Source organism: Ursus arctos, unplaced genomic scaffold (assembly GCF_023065955.2).
Source record: "Ursus arctos isolate Adak ecotype North America unplaced genomic scaffold, UrsArc2.0 scaffold_7, whole genome shotgun sequence".
In the NCBI taxonomy this organism is placed as follows: domain Eukaryota; kingdom Metazoa; phylum Chordata; class Mammalia; order Carnivora; family Ursidae; genus Ursus; species Ursus arctos.
Window position 1 is genome coordinate 33682808 of NW_026623089.1, and position 20544 is coordinate 33703351.

At 36.6% G+C, this 20544-nt stretch overlaps 1 protein-coding gene across 5 annotated transcripts in view; it reads left to right on the forward strand.

Annotated features, from left to right (window-relative positions):
* Positions 1-20544, forward strand: part of CPEB3 (cytoplasmic polyadenylation element binding protein 3) — a 178538-nt gene that overhangs the window by 34729 nt on the left and 123265 nt on the right. The window lies entirely within an intron of this gene.

Genomic DNA, 20544 nt, shown 5'->3' on the forward strand with positions numbered 1-20544 from the left:
GACAAAAAGGTTGAATGGAGTGTCCTTATTCTGTTCTTGTTTTCTGATCCAGCCCACAGCCACATCGGTTGGCAGTGTCCTGAACATCTTGAGTTGGAAAGGGGTGGTGAGGGTGAGTGTTCACTGGGGACTTTTGTTCTCAGGCAAACATTTATCCTTCACTTACAGATTGATTGGGTACAAGCTTCTAGGCTCAGTTAAAAAAGAAGAGAAGAAAGGAAGGAGAGTGGAGGGCTTTGGATAGACCCAGTCAGGGTGGTCAAGGAAATGAAACAAATCTTTTGAGCATTGCTAAAAAATGGCAGAACCGAAATTTGACAGAGGTTTTTGAAAGCATCAGGTGCAATTGGAACCTTCATTTTGTTGTTCTTTACATTTCAGATGTGATGTTTGGGGTGGCTCCCATCCATGAAGAAGGAGAGAGGGTTATTGAGAAGCACATGATTCTCTAGGCTACAGCAAGGATTTTTAACCTTGACAGTTCAAGGGGGTCCATGAAACTTGTAAATTGTGTATATGAGAGTTTTTCATGAGAGAGGATCTTAACAAATTTTCACAGGGGTCCTTTAGGAATGGATGATTTTAATATTAAAGTGTATTTCTTTCCATTCTAGTTTGTCTTGATAAAATGAAGAGACACTGCAAGATGGGATTAGTTTGGTAGAGAAAAGGAGGAATCTGATTTCTGGAATTTCTCTATGTGCTTATTTTTGTGATGAGAACGTAGAACAGGGAGGCTGCATTTGGATGGAGAGCGCTTCTTTTTTCCAGCAGTTCCTCTTTTTATTCTGATGCTCCCTATCCAAGCCCAGGCTTAGAAGATAACCTAAAATCTGAGCGGGAGTTTTAGGGGTGAGAGCTGATGGTGTAGACATCAGTTACCTTTTTCTAGGCACTGAATCTGAATACAGCTAGCTTTTGATTAATTGTCTCTGGAAGTGAGGGCTGGGGAGAGATTAAATCCATAAAATTTCCCCCAAACTGATATTGACAAGTAGTGCATGGATTGCCAATTGTTTCTGAGCAATTTACCAGCGATGCTAATGAGAGCCAGACAGACTGGTTTGAGTTTGGTTTCTTGTCTTTTCGTCCCTGGTGGTGCTATTGAGTAGGCAAAGATGGCCAAGAGACTTGTAGGAGGAGAGATTTTATTAAAAATTGAGCTTTATATATTTGGCCTCAGGAAAAATTACATGGACTTTATGTCTCACTTCTTTGCCTTACTTAAAATGGAGCTTCAGGGTTTTGAAGCAATATTAGAACCAGATTAGAAGTAACCTGGTTGTGTTTTAGTTTGGGGTTAGAATATTATAAGACTTTGTGTTAAGTGTATCACATATGTTTAAAAAACAAAAACAAAACACCTTGAGTCTTGTGCTTAGAATTGTACATGTTCGTGTATTTATTTAAATCATTTTTCTATGAAAAGGAGGAAATATTTTAAGTAGTCCTGGAGACTATTTTACAGACTCTGAGCTAAAAGGATCTTGCAACAGTGACCTGCTCTACTGTGTCTTAATATGTATTTGTAAAATCCATATCCCCTCAGTGTTGTTTCACTTTCTTTTGCCATCCAACACAATAGATTTTTTTGGAGCTTTATTTCTGTGGTTTATATTGTAAAAGCAATAACTGTATTTGGATGTGCTTTTCCAAACCATACATTTCCTTACCCCCTTCTCTCAATTCTAACAAAGTCGATTGGTTTCGCTGAGTTGGGGTGGCTGCTTCCTTCAGGTTTACCACTTCATATCTGTAAACAAGGGAACTGAGGTCCTCAGAGGTAGAGTGACATAGCTCCAGTCCTAGGGGTTTGGCTAATTTTGTTGATGTGTGAGCATAACTTCCTTGTAGCACTCGTGGTGTCAGGTAGAATTCATTTTAAGTCAGGTTCTCTTTGGGCTCCATTCAAAGGGACTTAGTTATGGAACTATCAAGTAAGGTTCTCTGTCTGGCTGATGCCTCTTGGTGATGTATCTCCCACTAATGGGCTCAGGAACAGTGAGACAATCCACTGGGGGAATTATAAATATGCATCATTCTATATTTGTATAAGACCGAGAAGCCTAGGTATGTAAAAGGACCAAAGCAGAGATGTTTTCTATATGTAGTGAATTTGGGTTTAAATAGCATTTTTGTCCAGAGGAGTTTAGAAGGGACTTTTAAGAATATCTGTTCCACCACTCTATTCATTTTCTAGAGGAGGAAATTGAAATCCCAATATGTGAAATTCCTTGCCCAAGTTTAGGTGGGTAGTTTCTGTCAGAAGCAGGCTATGGAGGCAGATTGTCTAAGTTCAGATCTCAACTATGCCAGTTACTTGCTTTGTAATCTTGAGCAAATTATGTATACATGTTGACCCTCATCTGTAAAATGGGAATAATAATAATTCCTTGCTTCATATGAATTCAAGTGAGAAACTGCATATTAGCACAGTGCTTGGTCCATGGTAAAGTACCACATAAACGTTGGGCTACAATTATTGTTATTGTAATGGTGACCAGAGGTTCTGCATGATTTTGTAGTATGGATTACTGATTTTTCATACAGCGCACTCTGAATATCTGTAAGTTTATTTATAGTGTCATTTGGTCTTTTTTTTCTGTCTGAAGGTATCCTCTGGTTACTGTAACAATTTGGTGACCTGCAATTTACTTATGGGCCAGGCCCTGTGCTAAACACTTCAGTTATAATTCCTCATTGGAACTCCTTTGAGGCTTAGGACTATTATAACACTCATTATACTGATAGAGAAATTGAGTGTTAATACATTTACTTTATTTGCTTAAGATCACACAGCCGATAACTGGCAGGTTTGGGATATGAACCCAGGCAGTCTGCCTCTGGAGCTAAGTCTCCACTGTAATACCCTGAGTATAATAACTCTAGGACATCAGTTAACATTGTAGTGTAGAAGCAGGAGACAAGGCTGAATCTGTACTTGACCTTATGATATACCCTGAAAATAGTGCTTTTTAAAAAATCTGTATTGTTGGAAATGGAGGAAGAAAAATACGGTGCTCATACGTTTACTACCACTTATTTGCAACAGTAGTCAATATATTCCCCTATTTTATTTATTTATTTATTTATTTATTTACCTAATTTATGTATTTTTGAATATCGATTTTTGGAAAAAAAATTCAAATTATGTTTTGCTTTCTTTCTGCATCTCTGCCTTTATCCCTCTCCTCTTCCTTCACCTCAAATTTAAAGTGATTATACAGATTTCATATTTTCTGGCATAAGTCTGGTTAATTGTAATTTAGTGTTAATTTTGCTAGTGGGTTATCTATAACAGAGGAACAAATTCCTTACGTGAATTAATGGAAATATAGATTATTATTATTATTATATATTTTTAGAGAGAGCGTGGGAGAGGGAGGGGAAGGGGAGATGGAGAGGGAGACAGAGAATCTTTAAGCAGGGTTTATGTTCATCTTAGAGCCCAACGTGGGACTGGATGTCAGGATGCTGAACTCATGACCTGAACCAAAATCAAGAGTCAGACGCTTAACCCACTAAGCTACCCAGGCGCCCCAGGAATATAGATTATTTTAAAAAATAAATACACCTATTCATAATAAATTTTGAGGAAACAGTAATATTTTCAACGAGTCTATGCTCCTTTTTTTTTTTTTTGTAAACCATCTTTTTAGGAAGTAGTATAAATTGTCTAGTTTATGCTTACTTTTGACCAAGGATAGTATGACCTAGATTTAAAACTGGAGACTCTTCTGTAGTTGGTTTCTTAACTACTGCTCTAATGCAAAACCACTTAAGGTCCACCCAACCCCACAAACTTTCAGAGCCTATTATGGCATGGTAACTGTGAATGCCAACAAAGCCACATTATCTATATTCTATTTAAGAGATGGGCTGGTTAGGAAATATTAGAAGGTTTTCTATGCTACTGGAAACGTTAATCTAATAATATAAACTGTATGCCTCAAAATTGCATTTTGAAAAGTAGTTAGCTTCAAACTTTTCATGACCTTGCAGTGAGTTGATACAAAAGTACACCCTCAGAAATGTAGTGTTTTTAGATATTCTGGACAACACAGTTTTCTACTTAAATAGCTTTCTCCATTGGTTGGTCTACTTTGCTGTTTTTCAAGGGCTACATAAGGTATAATGCTTGTCCATTTGGAACTTGTCATTGCTCAGGTGAGTTTTATAGTGTTTTGATTCACAAGTGTCAGAAGATTATGGTTTTGTTTTCTACAATATGAAAAGTTTGATTAAGTTGTGTGGATTTTACAGAGGAGAGAGATGGAAAGGAGCATAGAGTAGTGGACAGCCCATGAAGCTTGGAATGAGAAAGACACTGGTCAAAGCCACAGCTCTGTCACTGGTGATTGAGTCATGTCATTTATCAAATGATTCTTTTTCCCAGTCTGCAAAAATGGAGAGAGAGCACATGTCTTCGTTTGCTTTTGAGAGAATGCGTACAAAGTGTTCAGAAAATTAGGTACTCTTATGGCCCTTAGGTGCCTACCTAACTACCTCTAATTATAGTCAGAGTTTAATAGAGGAAATATTGTTGATAATCAGTAGTTCAGAGTTAAACACTAGTTGATGGCATCTGGAGATGGAGAGGGGCTGGAAAGATGTGTCCAGCAGGAATGGAAGAACAATGAAAGGCTCTTTGTATATTATGGTGACTACCTGACCTAGAAAGGCAGTTAACTACCTGCTTTTTGTAACTACCTGCTTCTGCTTATGGTTGACTCACCAATGCAAGTGTAAGCATTTTCCTTGTTCTGTGAGCATTTGATTTGTTATGGGAGAAATGCTTAAACTTTTAATTTCCAGACTGCTACCAATGCTGATTTTGGTAGTTCTGGAGCTAAAAAGGCTGTAATTTGAAGCTCCTTATCACCACTTTCTGGAAGATGATGCCTGGCTCTCTGTAAGGCCAGTGTGGTTGTCAGAGGTAGAATTCAGTATAGAGTCACAAGTTTGGATCTTGAAAATCGGGAAATATGGCCACCACTTCAGAGGGGCTTTCTTGGAGAGATTGCGGTGTTTGCAGTAGTATGCAGCCTAACAAGGAATTTTCCACAGCTGGTCCTTATTCCTTGTAAATGGCTTGTATGGGGGATCTGTTATGTTTTGGTTCTGTTACATTTAGTTTTCCTATCTTTTAGTGTTCTTTACAGTTGCTGGGCATGTAAATTTCTTAATGTGAAACCATTCTAATATTTGCATTTTGACTTAACTTGAAATAGAAAGGTACTACTAAATGAAAATAATACCCTAAATTAGTATCTTGGAATCAAGCCTACTTTTCTTTCCCCAGAAGCTTTATTATATAATCCTCAAAAATAATAAATATATGATATGAACCCTTGTTGGCATACGTCAGAGGAGAGAAACAGAAGTGGGCACCAAACAGCCTTTATATCATTTGAGATGATCATAGAATTAATACACATGAAGGGAAGGAAACATTGTGTACTAATTTTGTGTGGGTAAGACTGTTGTACAGCCAAATATCTTCATTTCTTAAGCATTCAGACTTATTTCAAAGTCAAGATCAAGTACAAGAGGAAAAAAAATAACTCCCTCTCTTTAGTAACTCAATGCAATTAATTAAATGGTCAGTGCTACCAAATGAACCAGTGTCTAGACGTTCACAAGCCTGACACTTAGTAGCTGCTCATTAAATGACTGAATAAACATTTAAACACAAGGTACTATAGTTTTGTTTTTTCTACAATATAGTATTTTTAACATTTTTGAGACAGATTTGACATTGTACCATTTCTGTACAAGATGTCTGTAGAATGTGGAAGCGTGAATGTATGTAACGTCATAAAGGACATCTTCAATTTGTAAAAATAGAAAATATTATCTGTGTTCCCAGATTTAATGGACATCCGATAGTTTCTGGGCTGTGACTCTGTTTGCAGGTTTGGTATGCCAAAAAGCAAGCAGAGTTCTTGTTTTGACATAACAGATTTTGGCAGCCAGTAGATGGGAACACTGGCTTGCATCTTACGAGTTAAATTTTCCTTTACCTACTCAATGTTAATCAACTCATTCTTGTGGAGTTAATTTATCCTGTCATGGTAATCTGTTTTGTTCCTGATGTCTCAAATCAAGTTATTAATACTAGAACTGATCAGAATGAGGGTCTGAATAATTCTGACAATAGCACTTAGAAATATTAAGAAGAGAATTCTTTGGTCTAAGTGTTTAGGTTGTAGTAGGCCCATTCAATCAGTCATTCATTTGAGGAAGGTACGATTGGAAAGCAGAGAGGTAAAGGGCAAAACACTTTCTATCTTAAATATATGGTGGGTTTGGGGAACTAATAAGGGACTGAAATACTTCAGAGGAAACATTTTCATGATCTGACAATTTAACCCCCTACTCCAAGTCCAGGAGACCTAGTTCTTAGGTTTCAGATACACAGCAATTAAAAAGGACAAGAAGTAAATGTGCCCAGCCCCTCTCTTTTGCAATCTGCTGTGGAAAATTTCCTTTCCTCTTTTGGATCAGAAAAATATAACTGAGATTTGCAGGGGATTAAAAATAGTGAAGATCAGTAATGTTTATGAGATTGTGGGGAAAGGCTGAGAGACGATTTTTGGATATGAATCTGTTTGAATCTGTTTTTATGTGTTTGCATTTGATTTTGTGGGGAGACTATTCAACTCTTTGCCACATTGTTGTTTAAAGCAATTGTAATCAATAGAATCCTGAGTTCAGATAAATAGTTAAGAAGGATAGCATATGCAGTATTTTTATTACTACAAATCTATTACAGAATTCTTTGATCAAAGGGGTAAGATTGACATTGTTGAGTTTCTTTTGACATATTCACTCACAGTCATAATCCATGTACTCCAGTTTTTGGGTGTTGTATTATTTTTGATGTTCTTGTCCAAATAGAGCTAAAAAAACCCCAAAAAACAAAAAACCCCACAGGGAACCCTGAATGCCAAGTGCTGGCCTCACCCTTTTCATGTAAATTATCTTATTTAATCCTTACATGTTCTTGTAAATTAGGGATTGTCATTTCTAATTTAGAAATATTGAGACTCAGAGAAGATTACCTGACTAGTGGATGACAGAGCAGGAATGGAAACTTAGGTCTTTTGACACCACGTCCAGTTCTGTTCTGCTATCCCTGCTTGCCTCTTGTCATGCACCATCTTTCAATATGCCTTTGATGTCACGTCTTTAGCCAGATCTTCCCTGATTCCCCTCATCCCACACTGTCTTTGTAACACTCTCTGAAATGAGCTGCTTTGTTTGGTTTTGTTTCTCCACACTAGAGTATAGCCTCCACAAGGGCAAGGACCTTTTCACTGCAGTGCCTGCAGGCGTTGTGATAGCCTGGGTTATTTTAGGCATATGGTAAATATTTGTTGAATGTGTTAATGATTTACATTTAAAAATGATTGATTAGGCCTTTATTGGTCATTTGCATGTAGCTAGCAATGTAAAAGTAATTTCATTTTATAGACATTTAACTGGCCTCTAGTTGAGATCAGGCAGTGAGGATTAAAGCTGAACCAAATCCTGTCAGACATCTCCCTGACAAACATGAATTAAAACATAGGGTAATAAGGTTTATAACAGTGTGAAATATACACAACAAAGAGAGTGTGTACTTGAATCAAAGGAGGGAATGATTACATTTTTGTGTATGTGTGTGTGTTTGTTGGTTGAGACATGTCCAGGTAAGCCTTTACAGTTTAAAATATTTTCAGTTTTTCTGATTTTGGAAGTAATACATGTTTACCATTTAAAACTGGAGGGAAAAATTTGCTTATAATCCTATTAACCAGAGATAAGTACTGTTGTTTTGGTGCACTTCTGTCAGTTATCTCTTTTTTATGTGAATGTATAATGTACTTTATATGGTTGAGATGATTCTGTGTAAACAATTTTATAGCCATATTTTTTAGCTTTTCATATCATTAAATTTATAAACACTTTTTATTACTGCATAATATTCCATTGTGGAAAGCCATTGTAATTTAACAAATTGTTTTTATATTTGGAGGATTTAGGTTGTTTTCAGGTTTGTTTGTTTTTTTAAGATTTTATTTCTCTGAAAGAGAGAAAGATCGAGCACGAGCAGGAGCAGAGGCAGAGAGAGAGAAAGGGAGAAGCAGACTCTCTGTCAAGCAGGGAGCCCAATGTGGGGCTGGATCCCAGCCCCTGGGATCATGACCTGAACTGAAGGCAGACGCCCAACTAACTGAGCCACCCAGGCACCCCTGTTTTCAGTTTTTAACCATTTTTTTTTTAAGATTTAATTTATTTGAGAGAGCACACAAGGGCGTGCGCACACAAGCAGGAGGGGCAGAGGTAGAGTGAGAGAGAATATCAAGCAGGCTGAGCATTGAGCTGGACTTGGGGCTCGATCCCACAACCCTGAGATCACCACCTAAGCTGAAATCAAGAGCCAGATGCTTAACCGAACTGTGCCACCCAGGTACCTCCAGTTTTCAACTATTAAATACTGTCACAAAGATCTTTGGGCATTTTAAAGCTTTATTTAGAGCTGAATGGACAGGATTCCATAGGCAGACCAGGGGGGGAGTTGCAGGGGTAGGAATTGCAGCAAAAAGAAGATTAGCTTTAAGCAGAGAGAACAGCAGGTATACAGGTAAGAACAACAAGGTGTGTTGAGAGAGCAGATGATTCAGGGTGAGGCAACTGAGAAATGAGGCTGAAGAAGCAGAAAGGGGCCAGAGCACAAGGACATTCCAGCATTCTTTGCCTTCAGCTTTGTCCAATGGGGACATTGAAGGATTTTTAAACTGAGAAAGATAGCCATTTTAAGGCTTTTAAATTGGTGAGTGAAGTGATCACATCTTTGTTTCAGAAAGATTATTCTGGGATATAGATTGTCAGGGACAAACATAGGCAGGGAGGCCAGTTAATATGTAAGGACCTAAAGCTATTGAGAGGAAAAGACAGACTTGAGAAATAAATTAGGAGGCTGACTAGAAGGACTGATAATTGCTTGGATGTGGGGAAAAGGGGAGAAGGAGGAGTTTAGAATGACTCCTAGGCTTTGGTTTAGGCAGCTGGGGAAAATGATCTAGAGGTGAAAATGCTCAATAGTGGCAGATTAGAATTTTCATGACTCATAAGCCAGGTGGGTTTATAGTGGAGGAACTTCAGAAGGGAAGGCTATGTGTTGGGAATATTTGAACAAGTGATTTGACATCTCTTATCCTCCCATGCTTTTGTGTGACTCTCAATGTGTGGGAAGGAAAACCTTATTAAGATAGATTACTTTGTGGACTACTTATTAGAACACTAAATCTGAGAGAAGAAATAACTACCATTCTAAGTCAAGAGCTTTTTCTGATTCTAGCCTGATTTTATTTTATTTTTTTGTACCCTGAGAATTAGAGTGTATGCTAGCTGATTAGTCATCTTGTTTATGAGTTACAGCCTGGCATTGCAAAGAACTACAAGGAATTGCTAACCAATCAATCATATGGGAGGATCACAGGCAAGAAGAGAAATGAAACCTGGAATCTGTTATTTTTAAGTTGAATAAACTCACTTGAGAGGTAGTGGATATTATTAGCCAATTTGAAATACCATTGAGGTCTTAACAAAGTCGAGATTAGACCTTATGGAATTTAGTTGGCTACACTAAGATGTGCTTAGTTTTTTAGTGGGCATAAACATGGTAAAATCTTTAGAAGCTTAGGATCCATTGAGCCACAAGGGGATGTGCTTTGGGGAAGCTTGGAGGGTGGAGGGGAAAGGATATGGGGCCAGGGTGTAGGAACCACCAGAATTGTATGTTGTTTATTCATTTGTAATTCTAGGGAAAAGGGTGGAATGTACCATTCATTAAATTTCCAAAGGGGCCCATAACTCAAAAATGGTTAAGAATCCTGGATTAAAAGCACTGCTGCATCACACCCAATAAACCTTTAAAATATTTGAAAAACTTAGATGTCTCATAAAATTTTTCTCCCTCTTCATATTTTCAGAGAAATTCTGCCTAACTCTAATTTGAAAGCTTTCTAAATAAAAAGGTCCCAACTCCTTTTTTATCAAGCTTTCTGTAGAGCATTCAAAAATACTTTTCATCATACAAGTAATTTTTGGCATTTGTTTCATTGGTTTACATATATTAAATTAAATCACATAATTACAGTGACACAGGCATTAAAAAGGCTTGGGGGCAAACCCACTACCTCTAGGTAAGCTTTCAGCTTATCTGATAGGACAGAAGTTTATGGGTTAATCCCCATAACAGGTGTTGAGTATACTATCGGTATTTTATATATGGAAGATGTAAGTCATGGGTTAACCTGGAAAGTCAATTAAGCAAAGTTTCAACTATAGTAGATGCTTATGTATTTTAATAAATAAATGGGCCAGCAAGTTTTAACTCAAGAAAGGGATGTTGTTTCATTTTGGTTTAGGAAGTACAGCTTAGAAATACTGACTTTCAGAAATTGCTAATACACAAATGATCTCTCCTCAGGGGAACATTTGCACTCTCCCATTCACTTCTTTATTGTTGCTATGACCTTAGAAGGCCTACTCCTATTACTGTAACTTAACGAAGAGAGAGTAGAACTTGGGGAGGGGGGTAGAAGTTGGGGGTTTGTGCTGTAGGGGCCGTTGGCCTAGATCTCTGTGATAGATCTACAACTCACTGAAGAGAAGTGCATTAGACCTTGGGGTTTCACATGGAGACAACGTTGGCTGCTGATCCAGGTTTTTGTCTGTTTGTTTGTTTAGCTTTGTAACCAGTTAGCTACTTAAAAGCTAGTGTGGAAACCTATCCATCATCTATTTCCTGATTTCTGTTGGTAAAGAGCATTTTAACAGCAGAGCATTTTGGAATACAGGTTAAGATGTGTGATATCAAGTCCTAGTAAGAACAATTGACCAAACGTTTGTCAGTTCTCAGTATTTTCCAGCATCATGTTTTGCATATACCTAGTTTAAAAGAGACCCTGTTTTGTTTGTTTTGGGGAAGGTAGTTGCTGTTTTTTAATTGGTAGTTTAAGTTAAAGCTTTACCAGGCTTTTCATTGCCATCGTGCTCTTTCAAAGGGCAAAAATTATCTGGAGAAAGAAAAAGACTTTATTATTTAAATCTTTGTAATGACAGCATCAAAATAGTCAAATCTGGTTAAAAATAGTTGGTCTTTAAGCTGCAAAAACACAATCTAAATACTTTGAACCATTTTATAATGCTGATGAAACATTATTTTGCAATGTTTGTCAGATTAAACTTTGTATTGATTTTAAGTAGAATAAAAACAGATGAATTGCGTTAATGCTTCAGGCTATTGAACAGTAAAACTTTGATGAATGGAAAATTTTAAACTCCCCCTTTCAAAGGCCTTATGAATTTAGCATTTTAGAAGATTTAAGACTGGGTAGGGAGATTGATTTTATCATATTTTGACCTTGAATTCCTTAACATTCCAAAGATATGAGCTCATCTGAAGGTAGCAGAATTTTTTAGTTAACATTTTAGAGCTTACTGCATACTTTCTACTTATTTGCCAGTATAGATGATCCTAATTGACCTATCAACTGGTGTGATCTAGCACAAGAAATGTTATTCCTTTGTAGCTATTTTAAAGTTATTGAGCAGAATTAAAGTTGGTGAATCATGCAAGTATAACACATGATTTTCATTTTAAAATACAATGGGGATATTTGATATTCTAATTTAGGCCTAGATTCTGTTAAATGTGAAACACAGAGACTTAAGGAAAATTATAGCTTAATATCAAAAATGTAAGGCCTGAGCGAGGAGGAAAGGAAGAAAAATCTTTTGATAGTGAATATATTGCTTCACACTGAGGGACAAATGGAGGGTTGAAGCAGACAAGGGAGTTGGAGTGACATATTCTTTCAGAGGGACATAAATAATAGAGAATGTATTGAATGCTGAGACGTCAGAGGACATTGAAAGACACGAAGAAGATTTCAATGAAGAGGACAAAGCTAGGTAAAAGGATGCTTCAGCTTTTGTTACAATAATTAAATATTCAAAAAGGCAGCCATTTTATACTGTCCAGGAAGTTAAGCAATTACTCATTTGATATTCTAGTTTTATGCAAGCAAGCCATAGGCAAGTACGCTGACACCAGGGATTTATATTAAGAAGTTTCTTCTAGGGAATATTATAAGCAAGTTCAAAACCCAATCTTTTAATCTCCTGTGGCATGATCATAATATTTATGATGCCTCTAAGACACTTCGTGTTTGTTCTAAACCATCAAAGACCATGTGTTCAGTATAATTTGCATTGTGTATATTATTAATGGTCTAGTCTGATGACTTCTTACAGTACTCAGTTATTGTAAAAAGACAACCTATGTAGAAAAGAAATGTTCTATAGATTTATGTTCCATAGAGATAGCTATATAAACCATAATGCTATGCAAAATTCTTATATATTCTTTTGCATATTTTCTCTTTCTTTTAAATCCAGAGAAATTCACATGCATTATATATGGCAGTGTTGTTAACTGGAGTTTGATTTCAGTGTTTACAAGTTACATACTGTGTTCTTGGACTGGTGTAGGTATTGTGTATGACACAAATTATCTGAATCCTGTCCTTAGGAACTAACATACATGCAATAGAGTATTATGTGAAAGCAAGTAGCAGATGGTGCGATGTGTTAGTTGTCATGAACAGCCAAGGAGGGGCAAGAATTTGGCCTAGGATGGCTAAAAAAAAAAAAAAAAAAAAAGTGATAGAGATGGTCCTTGTAGCTCTGCTTTGTAGGATAGATAGGATTTGGCTACAGAGAATGGGAATCCAAAATAAGGAAAGAAAAATGAGCAATAAGTGGGGTTATTGAGCAGAGCTTCCTGACTAGAGTGGGGGACTTTTAGATCTTACTGGGAGATAAGGATGGATTGAATTTTTTTAGGATTAAAAAAAAACCAATGCATTTTTATTTACTAGATTCTACTTGATTTAAAAAAGCATTTAAGATGTGTTTGTACATACTACACTGCAAGAGAACATAGATTAGAAGTAGGTGAGAGAGATGAGATAAAAGTAAATTAGGAGTAGGGATACAAAATGGAGTCCAGAATTAGACTAATACTGATGATGCTTATCATGACAGTGACAGTCTTCAGTATCTGGTTTAGGGATGTGGATTCTACTGCAGACAATGGGAACCCTGAAGGACTAAGATCACAGCAGTGGGACAATAAAAACATATGTTTAGAAAGACCAGGCAGGTGGATTGGAGAAATGTGTGTGCCTGCCACAGTACAGCTTGGGGTCAGGGAAGATGGTGAGAAGGCATATCATGGATAGTTGTCTTGGGTTTAGCACATGTCTAGGAAGGTAAAACTGTGAGAAACCTTTCAAAGGAAAATATGTCACAAGTGCTGATGGAGTAGAGGATATGAAGGAGAACAAGCTGTTATGCTTAAAACGTATCTACTTTTAGGCTTTTTTTTTTTTTTTTAATCTTTCTATTTCGTTACATGGTTTTGCCCCAGCTAAAACTTGGTGACACTGTGTTGCTCACAGCATTCTTCGTAGAGGTCCCTATCCATTAAAAGGTTTAGGAAGAAGAAAAGACGATGGTTTGTCTCCCTGCCCCCCTTTCTTTTTTTGGTACTTCCAGAGCACCAAACTGCTGCTTTCTGAATTTTATCATTTGAAGTTAAAGAAGTCAAAAGTGCTGTTGCTTATTCTCATTCTTAAACTATGGATAAGGGTATTTCCACTTCTTGAATATCTGTCGCCATATTAGGTTGAGTGTTACAGCACTGAGGGGCTATTCAAATGAGAATGAACAGCAGGCATGCAATTCAAAGTGGGAAAGTAGAACCAATACAAGGTCAGGCCCTGGGAGTGAATGAGAGCATCTTTTTATGTTATATATATATAGAACTGTATATAGTGTTCCTTATAAGAACTTCTGCTCTTCCTCCATAGACTTCATAAAAGGGTCATCTTATCTGTTCAGCAATTTATGTTGACTCACTGTGAGTAGAACCCAGCAGGTAGGCTGGAGAACAGAACAGTGTCTGTGCTTGTAATATTTTTTACATGAAAACATACCCATATATCTCTCTCTTATGTTTTTGTATGCACACACATATACATGCAGCCTTGTAGAGACTGAGTAGGGGACATCTTGAGTAGACCATGTAATCGTGAAGTAATACTAATGATTTAAAAGTCAGAATTTCTCTGATTTTTGGAATACTGTTTGTCATTGGTCGTTCTTACTCGTGTTCTGTTAATATGAACTTGATTTGAGCATTCGTTGATGGTAGAGAGACTTAGCATGCTTAAAATCAAAGTAAAGCAGCTAAAGTTGCAAAATTGGTTGTGGATCATCATATTGATAAATCAAGTAAATGTGTTACTGTTTAGATGGCACCACAATGGGTTTTGTCATTGGCGTATGGCTCTGAGTTGGGAAAGATTTTTATTCTCATATTCTATAGTTACATTGCCATAGGATTTGGAATGTATCTGATATCTTTGTTTATTTTTAAAATTTTTAAAGATTTTATTTATTTATTTATTTATTTATTTAGAGAGTACAAGTGGGGGAAGGGGCAGAGGGAGAGGTGGAGAGTCCCAAGCAGACTCAGTGCTGCGCTTGGAACCCGACACGGGGCTCCATCTCACAACCCTGCGATCATGACCTAATCTGAAATCAAGAGTCAGATACTCAACTGAGCACCAGCTGCCCCTGATGTTTGTTTATTAAAAAAAAAAAAAATCTTTGAATTTACTGATGTAGAGAACACTGAAAAAGTTGAAAGTAAATATTTAAAACAAGTTTGGGTGGGATGGATGACTATTTGGGGTAAGCAAAATATGTGTTACTTGAGATTAATATGTGTTCAATGATGAAAAGTTGAAAACTGAGTCATATATAGGGTTTTCTGTTTTGTGATTTGGGGATAAGTTTAACTTTCATAAATATGGCCTACTTAAGTAGTTATAATTCTAGAGTTTAAATGTGGCCATTGATTGGAATCTAAATGGCAGGGTGTAATTCACTCTACTGGGGAGACTTGGTGGACTTCAGCTAACTTGCCACATTATAATCAGCTCTAGACTAGGGGGTATATCCTGGCTGTTGGGCTTTAAGATGGTGTTCCACTGAGTCCTGAGACTAAAAGAAAAGTAGTAGAGATGGCCACATTTGCTTTGTGTCTCCCCTAAAACCCTACCCACTTCTGTTCTGGTACCAAGAGTTGGGTACCAAATCATGAAAATAGTAAGAGTTCTATAATGTCTAAAAATTTAAATCATGATTCTAGCCTATTTATAAGACTCAGAAACCTCAGTGAAACTGATATGCCTGTTTCTAACTTAAATGTTACGGTCTTCTGCTCTGGCATAACAGGAACCTTAGGGCCCACGTGATTTGTTCTTTCGTTCTTCCAAAATAAGGTGTATTGCTACAAGTATGGATTTTCATTAAGTAATTTAAATCACTTAGGACAACTTATACATGCATTTGACCTTTGAACAATACAGGGGTTAGGGTCACCGACCCCCTGCACATCCAAAAACCCACATATAACTTTGGATTCCCTGAAAACTTAACTAATAGCCTCCTGTTGACTAGAAGCTTTACTGATTATACAAACAATTGATTAACACATGTTTTCCATGTGAAATGTTTTATATACTATATTCTTACAATAAAGTAAACTAGAGAAAAGAAAATGTTATTAAGAAAATCATAAGGGAGGGCGCCTGGGTGGCTCAGTTGGTTAGATGTCCAATTTTGGTTTCAGCTCAGGTCATCATCTCATGGTCGTGGGATCAAGCCCCACATTGGATTCTGCACTCAGTGGGGAGTTTGCTTGAAGATTCTCTCCCTCTGCCCCTCCCCTGACTCATTTTCTCTCTCTCAAATAAATAAATAAATAAATAAATTTTAAAAAAACCATAAGGAAAACACATTTCCAGTACCGTACTGTATTTATTGGAAAAAATTCACATATAAGTGGACCCACGCAGTTCAAACCTGTGCTGTTAAGGGTCAACTGTAATTACTTTTTTCTAACTGTTCTTGTTCATTATGCATCCTCAACACAACTTACTGCATTTACAAGGCATAGTCGTTAACTTTGGCAAAGCCCTGTGCAAAGACTACCGGGAAACCTGTTGATCATACGAAGCTGGTTTTCCTAAACATGCTGAACAAGCACTACCTTGACATTGGCTCAAGAGTGTCTTAGAAGAGGGGGAGGGGAGAATTAAGGTACTTAAATGAAGTTTTGGGGGCCAAGGTTAGTAATTGGGTGCTTTTAGGGCAGAAATTAATAAATGATATTTGGGCAGGGATTATTGGTTAAATTTGTAAACTGGTCTAGTTGGTGGGATAGTCAGTGGTCTTAACTTTGGAATATAAAAATTCAAGCTCAGTTTCTGTTAAGCTTGTCTGTAGCCCAATAGAAATAGACAGCAAGGCACATATGATAATTTTGAATTTTCTAATAGCACATTGACAAAGAAAAAAGAAATAGGTAAAATTAATTTTAATAATATATTGTGTTTAACCTGCTATATCCAGAACGTCATTTCAACATGTGATCAATATAAAAATTATTAATTAGGTATTTTACTTTATTTTTTTCATACTAAGTCTTTGAAATCCAGGGTGTATTTGATACTTATAATACATCTCAATTTGTTCTAGCAATATTTCAATTACTCAATAGCCACATGTAGGTAGTAGCTACTATATTGGACAGTGAAGATATTTTAGAACAAATGGGTCTGAATGAGCTGATATTAAAACAGTTTGATCTTAGATAGTGTATGTTCCATGTCATGATTTGGCAGTTTATCTATATTGGAAATCATAGTATAGTTTTATAATTTGTGGTTTCTGTTTCATTTTGCACTTTTATGCATAGATCTGTGGTCTTCCATTAGCATGCCATTATTAATAAAACATGTTAGATACAATATGTAATTTATAAGGAGAATATAAGAGTTTTCTTGTATACTTGATAGACTACTAGATTAAGCCTTTGCTTCTAGTAGATAGAATGTTTCATCATATTTTCTAAAGCTGTTGAGTTTTTGAAACAACAAATATTGCCCAGAAATGGGCAAATAAATATAATGTACCGCCACTGTTTCTATTAATTTTATGTAGTGCTTTCTTTGCAGTTGAGAAAAACATTTTAAGTGTGTTCTCATTGTTTATCACTGAAGGTATCCCTAGTTTACTATCTTTGAGCTTTTATGCTTACATTTTAAATGAAATTGTTTTTATATAGGATAGATGAGTTGTCGACAAAATCATAAAATTTTTCAAGTGAAACGTGTCTTAAAAAGCACTGTATATCCACTGAAGCTTTGTTCATACCTACAGTTTTTCTAAGTGGCTACAGATTGCTCAATAATTTAGATATCACTCCTTAAAGTGTGTATGTGTGTATAATATTTTTGTTCCTTTCTTTGGTCTTCACAACTTCCCTATCTTCAATTATTTCAAGATAATCACTGCAGATTTTTCTTATGCCTTCTGTATAATCAGTTCCACTGAGTGTGTGTAGTTGAATGTAATTTATTTGCCACTTGCTTTTTTCACAGTTCCATAGTTTTAAGCCCGTAAATCATGCCTGACTTTTATGTTGGTTCATCATTATTTCATGAAAACAGAATTGAGGTTCATTCTGGACTTCCATACCATGCTATATAACCACCTTACCTTCCTGCACGATAGAGAAGATAGTATTCATTTGCTTATTTTAACATTTATTTGGTGTTTGCTTTATACTACATAGTGTACTAAGTGCTTTACAAATATTGTTGTCATAACATCCATATGAGGTAGGTATTATTGTTATCCACATTTTTATCGTTATTGTTATTCACATATGAGGAAACTGATTCACAGGGAGATTGAGTAACTTGTCCAAGTCTACTGAAATTTGAGTGCCTGTGCTGTGATTTACTATCTTTACTTTTACCTAACTACAGAGCAACAAAGCATTATAATTCTGGCTATCACTGGTCATCCCAGTGAAGAGACTGATTATCTCGTGTGTACAGTTGTGCAAATAGTGAGTTCTGTCTGCTTTTTCTTTTTTATATTTTCATAGCTTTTCTCTCCTTTTTCCTTCCTCAAATTTACTTTCCTTGAAATTCCTTTTTAATCTTTGCTTTTGGAATATTGTATATACTCCCCCCAAAGTAATAAATAAATCTTAAAAAGGGGGGGGTTGTGGCTGGGTGGCTCAGTCGGTTAAGCATTGGACTCTTGGTTTCGACTCAGGTCATGATCTCAGGGTCATGAGACCGAGCCCTGCATCAGGCTCAGCAGGGATCTGCTTGAGATTCTCTCTCTCCCTCTGCCCCTTCCCCCCATGTGCATATACACGTGCTCTCTCGCTCTCTCTCTCAAATAAATAAATAAATAAATCTTTAGAATGTTGTATATACCCTATAGTTTCATTGAATGAGGGTAATCATAACACTGCCAATCAGCTTGCTTGTTTTTTCCTCCAGAAGGCATAATATATTCCAGCGATGATAGAGTCTGTGCAAAGAGTAATGTGTGTGTATTTATACATAAACATGTATTTATGTTTATATATAAAAATTTTTTACATTGGAGGGTGTCCGGGTGGCTCATTTGGTTAAGCGTCTGCCTTCAGCTCAGGTCATGATCCCTGAGGTCCTGGGATCGAACCCTGTGTCAGGTTCCCTGCTTGCCGTGAGGCCGGCTTCTCCATCTCTTTCTGCCTTCCTCTCTCCCTGCTTGTGCTCTCTCTCTCTCTGTCAAATAAATAAATAAAATCTTAAAAAAAATTTTTTTTTACATTGGTATCTCACTTTTTAGGCAGTAAATGTTTCCACAACATTTTGGGATTAAAATTAATTTTGTAAATTGAATCAGTTTAAGAACCTCCAAATAGCTATACCTTAAAAGGAGATCCTACTTCAATTACTTTCCCCCTTTTTTTTTAAAGATTTATTTATTTGAGAGAGAGAGTATGTGGAGGAGAGGCAGAAGGAGAAGGGGAAAGAATCTTAAGCAGAATCTGAGCTGAGCACGAGGCCGCCACTGGGCTCCATCCCACGATCATGAGATCATGACCTGAGCTGAAATCAAAAGTCCAACACTTAACTGACTGAGCCACCCAGACGCCCCTTTAATTACTTTTCAGAAGCAAATTATTACTTCGTGTTTTTCACTGAATTATTTCCCTAAAATAGAGTTTGACAGATAAATTTAAGTAAAACATTAAGTTTTTTTTCAGTTTTTAATAGGTCTGGAATTCAGCTTAATGAATAAGCAATATATAAGGAGGTACATTTCTCTTTCATACTCTATTCCCCTCCCCCCCCACACCAGGATGAATGGAAAAATAAAGGTTAGGCAATAACAGAAACAAGAATTATTAACTGAAAATGATTCTCAACCTAGAGGCAGAAGAGCACAATGGTTTTATGGTTCTGAATTGCCTGGGTTTGACTCCTGTCTCACATACTTTCTGTGTGATATCTTTGTGCCTCAGTTTTCTCATTTGTAAAATGGGATGATAATAGTATTTACTTCCATAGACTTTTGTGAGGAGGAAATGAGATAAAACATGTAAAGTGCTTAAAACAGCACCAGGCACATAGCCAGTATTGATCAGTTCTGCTATTATTTAATTCCAAGAGTTTTTGATAGCCCTGTTGTTGGTTTAATAGGAGGAAGATTCTGAGATATGTCAGAGTGGGATAGGGCATGCTAAATAAGGCTCAAAAGAACACCTTAATGAGATTCATATGAGCAAGGGTGTGTGTGAAAATGCTTTATGTGGTGTAAAGTACTCTATAAATAAAAGGTAATAGGAAGAAATTAGATTATTTATAGCTTAGTATGCTGGAGAGTGAATGTTTGCAGATCTAGCTCAATAGATAATGGTAATATTCCCTTCTAGATCCCCTAAGTTGAATACCAGGAAAAAGATTTAAGGCCTCACATACACACAAAAGTCTTTAAAATAAAGTTGGGCTCTTTTGTGGTAGAATATTATTCTGAAATTGTGCTTATTTACATATAAGTTAACCTGATACTGTCCTGTAGAAAGGATTTGCTAAATTACATCCTTAATGTTAATGTATTCACAAAAAAGTGTTATCTGCTTGTCACCTACATCTAGCCTATATATCCTTTGGAGAATCACTTCTTGGGTCCTTCCAAATTTCTTGAGGAAGTTGGGCCCAGATGTCTGTGCAAGTCACTGTGCCTCTGGCCTTCCTTTTCTGGAAGCCTTTTTGATCTCTCCATCATTCTTGCTCCCATAATTCCAAGCACATAGCTCTGTCATTGCATTTACCTCATTATATAGTAATTATCTGTAAACTCGACAGCTGGCTTCTGTGGATGGAGACTATGCCTCACTTAACTTTTTAATCTTTAATGCCCGGCATATTAAAATTCCCAATAAATCTAAGTGGAATAAATGAAGAAAGAGTAAAACAGCCCTCAGCACCCACGGCAAAATTTTGTTAGCACTAACATTTGAAAGTAATAAAGCTGTTCTTCGGGGTACCTGAATGGCTCAGTTGG